Consider the following 4,989-nt stretch of genomic DNA (forward strand, 5'->3'; position numbering starts at 1 on the left):
GTAGCAAGCTTACCAATCACTTGGAAGACTGCCGTGTCCTTGAATGACATTGCTGTGTGCAGATGGATAGTCGCATAACACGAGTCTGTTATTTTCCCTGTACCCATGGAGGCGTGTGCTCTGGTTGCTGTGCTATTATTGGTTGTCTTCTTTGTGAATTGCAAATCATTTGAACTCGTTCGCAGTTGGCACTGATTCTACTGCCAAGATCAATATCACCTAACTCGTGTCGCTTCTAGGAAGATGAAACGTAGCTTTTCAACTGTTCTACCGGATGGCAGAATGAATCCACATTACAGCTAATTAGCCAATCAAATTTTGCCACTTGTCTGAGCGTCTTAAAATTATCGTGATAAGGTAATACCCATGATTCCATCAGGGTATTCGAGCGACAGTGTAAAAATAGCCTCATTGAGTAAGAAAAAATGCAGGCGGTATAGCATGGACTATTTGCGATATGGCTTTATTCAATCTCCATCTAATAAGCAGTTACCACTGTGTGCTTGCTCTGTGAACAAAGTTTTTCCAACGAGGCCATGAAGCCTTCCCGTCTTATTTGGAAAAGAAACACAGTGACAAAAACGACAAAGGTTTGGCATATTTTCAAACATTAAACAATAAATTCAATCAGCGACCAACGGTTTCCACTGCTTTTTCAAAGATGGGAGCCACAAATGTGGATGGCCTTGTGGCATCATACAACATAGCGAAGCTAATTGCAAAATGTGGTAAACCTCATTCCGTGGGTGAATCGTTGGTGCTTCCAGCTATTGCCGATGTATTATCAATTGTACTACATCAGGAATCATCAATGACTATCAAGCATGATTCCATGAGAAGGCACATCGATGAAATGGCCTCAAATGTTGAGGATAAATTATGTTCCCTTTTGATATCGAAAGAAATCGCCTTACAAATTGATGAAAGTACTATATGCAGAAATCAAGCTTTACTTTTGGGGTACGTATGTTTCATCGACAAAAATGAAATACGAGAAGAACAACTTTTTGCTCTGGATCTACTGACAGATACCAAAGGTAAGACTATCTTCGACTGCGTCAAGGATTATTTTGATAAAAAGTCGGTTCCCCTCAAAAACATTGTTGCTTGTGCAACAGATGGCGCGTGTGCTATACTGGCCAACATAGAGGATTTGTCGCATTATTAAAGAGAGAAGTGCCACGTGTTTTCACAGTACACAGCATTATCCATCGGCAGCATCTGGCTGCAAAGAAACTTAGTGAAGCCCTCAACCATTCTCTACAAGTGGTGATAGATATGGTAAATTATATAAAGAGACATGCTCTGAATGAACGACTTCTCCGCCAACTCTGTAAATATGATGAAGAGGAATTTCTGCAATTGCTGCTGCACACAGAAGTGAGATAGCTCTCGAAAGGAAAATGCCTCAATCATTTCCATGAATTGTTCGATTCTAGCATTGTATTCCTACACAGAAATAATGAAAACCTTTGTATGAAAGCTGAAACCGTAAAACACGACTGTGCAAATCTCGCGGATATATTTGATAAGGGCAATTCGCTGATCATGCAGATACAAGGAGATAATGTGAGTTTCATAAAAGCAAGGAATGCTGTTACATCCTTTATTGTGAAACTTGATCTCTTCCATCATAATATCAATCTTCGTGAGTTTTACCAGTTTAAACAACATCGCGGAGGATGTTACTGATGATCAATTACTTATCTATCAGCTCACATTCGTGCACTGCAGGATGATTATGAAAATACGATTTGCTGATCTTATCGAGATGGAGATCCCAACATGGCTGACTGACCCCTTTACCTCATGTGCAGAAGAAATGGACATTGGAAGAAATGATAGAGCTCCAAAATGACACTGCAATGAAAATTCGGTTTTCGCAAATGGGTGGGCCCCTTTTTTGGATTCAAGATGCCACCTGATGTCATTTCCCGCTTAAGCGAAGAGGCAAAGCGGTTTGCACGACCATTTCCTACCTCTTATTTGGTTGAGAAAGGATTCAGTGCTAGAATACAAGATAAGACTCACAATCGCGTGGATGTTGTTCAGCGTGGTGACCTGAGATTGCTTTTGACTAAAATTGAACCAGATGTATATGATATAGCAAGACAACATGAACCACAAGGATCGCTTTGACTATTTTGCTATCACAGATTAAATTTTATACAGAGTGAGCCAAAAGTAGGTGGACAGTAAGAACAGTAATAAATTATAACATTTATTTTTTATTGTATATAAAACATATTTCACAAAAGTTTTCCGTTTTCAGCACTGCAGTGTATTTATTGCAGTTATATTTGCAAAAATTGACTTTGGTGATTTGGGGACGTTGCATGATTTCAAGGATAAGAAGGGGGCATTGAATATGGAGAGGTTGAGAAGCACTCATGTACATTCTTACTTGTGATGATTCAGGAGTTCAAGAGAAAGCAGGGAGAGCTCGAATTCTCAACCTCATCTAAGTAGACCAGTGATACCATCAGAGTCGAAGTCATAGCCTTGGGAAGAGATAAAGGACAGCATAGTGGCTTAGTAGTTAGCGCCAGGGACATGGGTTTGATCCAGCTTTGGGTGACTATCCATGTGGCGTTTGCATGTTCTCTCTGTGTCTGCTTAGGTTTCCTCCGGACACTCTGGTTTCCTCCCACAGTCCAAAGATGTCTAGGTTAGGTGGATTGGCCATGCTAAATTGCCCCATAGTGACCAGGCATGTGTATGCCAGGTAGATTAGCCATGGGAAATGCAGGATTACATGGATAGGAAAGGAAGTGGGTGGTTCTGGGTGGGATGCTCTTTAGAGGGTCAGTGTGGACTTGACAGACTAAATTGTGTCTTTTCACACTGTAGATGTTCAATGATTTACCATAAAGGGTTAATGGGAATATGTAAATAGTCTACATCATGAGGGGAAATGATTTAAGATCACATGACTTCTAGGTGATTGATGTCTCCAATAGTCTCATGAAACGCATTCCCGAACATAGTTAATGGTTACTATATTTGAAAAAGTAATGTTTTCTAACAACAAAGATTCTTGTTTTTGCCGATTTCTCTTCTGAACCCAAATAGAACAGCAGAATATGAAACCTGACTAACACTGTTTTTCACGACAACACTTTTCATTCCAGATTCTGTGAGACTAAGGTGCTTCATGCCAGCTATCAGCAAATGGACCATTACTCCTGTGTCCTGACGATGGAGCTGAAATCATGGTTTTTCAGGAATTCCTTATTCTGCTGCAGTACAAGCTGTTTATATAGGGGGGAAGGAGAGGCTAATTGACACTCATCCACACATGAAATCTGGCATTTTCCTGGTTTACAGGATCCATTCAATGCCAAGCATCATGCTAGTGACTTGAACACATAATCCAGCCGGACACATCTAGCCTGCAGTACTGTGTGAGCGCTGCACTGTTGGGGGCTCAGTTCTTTGGATGAGTTCTTCAACTGAGATCCCAGTTGATCCCTCAGGTGGATGTGAACAATCCTTCACCACTTGCCAAGATAAGCAGGTGAGTTTTTCCCTGTCGGCTTGGGCACTGTTTATTCCTCGTTCAATGTATAAAAACAGATGATCTGGCGGTGATCACATTGCTGCTCACTTGAGTTTGCAAATTGTCTGCTGCATTTCCTACAACACTTCAAAAGTGTTTTGTGATGCTCTGAGTCTGTGAAAGACACTATATAAATATATGCTCATTCTTACATGTGGCGTGTTGACACACTTAGTTATCTGGCTCCAGCCAGGAGTTCATTGCATTTGGAATCTGAAGGACAATGTGCCTTTAAAAAAATTGAGTGATTACTAAGGTTAGACCATGAGCAACGACTATAATCCTTATGGAGTCACTTGAAGAGGGAAAAGAAGCAGATAAATTACACAGAGTATCTGCTGATGGCAGTGGTACATTTATCATGCTCATAGTCAGTAAACAGAGTCTTGTCCATTTCACCGAGTGTGTACAGGAAACAAGTGAACCCACCCGAGCAGTTAGGCACTGCAGTTCACCAGCAGTGTGAGAGCAAATGTAAATGTTAAATGCAAACAAAGGAAACTCTTGACTTCTCACTGGGGCTCCTGGGCTGTGTCCAAGTGGAAATCGCTATTTTTTGGAACCAAACGTTAACTGCTGTTTTCTAACTTTCTAAGTATTGAACCTGAAAGCCCCACTAGGGACTGGGTACAACATCATTAATGCTTCCCAGTGCAGCGCTGGGTCTCCAGCTTTTCTGGCCCCCTCCCCCCTCCCAGCTGCGGAGGTCTATTAAATATGATGTTGGCTGGGCTTTCGTATCACTGTATTTCTAGAAAAGCAAATTCCCTCAACTCTACGTAAACACCAAAAAGAACAACATGTTCCTCTTGCCGTAGTCTCTCATTGTCCATTGGTGGCAAGTGCCACTCGGGAGGTTAATAACTGCGTGGTCAGAAATGTACATCATAAATGTACACTTTTAAGGAAGCGTTCAAGCAAATGTCCACTCAGACTCTCAGCAGGAGGCCATTTTGAAAATTAAGCTTAATTGATCATTTCCATTGCTGAATGCCACAATGGAGGTATCTCACTGGTCAACTCCAATGCTCACAAATATGCCAGTAAGCTGCACCCACAATCAAATTCTTAGCAGGGAAAATGGTGGGAAATGGTGCGGGGAGGAGGGGATGGTAGTTAAAGGGATACCAGAAGAAGAAATGTCTGTTATGCTGCTACACCCTCAGTTCCTAATTCTCCAACAGGAGTTTTCCATTCCACGCTGTGTGAGTAGCGTTTCGTTACTGCACTTTATCACTCTTTACCGCTCTCCACTCCCTATCCACATACTCCATCCTTCGCCCTGGCAACTCCCTAAGGTACAAACAGAAGGTCTGCCACCTCACTGTTCAACTATATCTTGATCTCCACGATGACCTTTTCTCTATCATGGCTGCCTGTACCCTAAACTCTAGAATTCCCTCTCTCAACAACTTGATATTTTACTTTTC

At 41.7% G+C, this 4,989-nt stretch overlaps 1 pseudogene; it reads left to right on the forward strand.

Moving 5' to 3' along the window:
• Nucleotides 1–366: 366 nt before the first annotated feature.
• LOC122549499 lies at nucleotides 367–1,168 on the forward strand (annotated as a pseudogene).
• The last annotated feature ends 3,821 nt before the right edge of the window (nucleotides 1,169–4,989 follow it).

Source organism: Chiloscyllium plagiosum, chromosome 4 (assembly GCF_004010195.1).
Source record: "Chiloscyllium plagiosum isolate BGI_BamShark_2017 chromosome 4, ASM401019v2, whole genome shotgun sequence".
NCBI lineage: Eukaryota > Metazoa > Chordata > Chondrichthyes > Orectolobiformes > Hemiscylliidae > Chiloscyllium > Chiloscyllium plagiosum.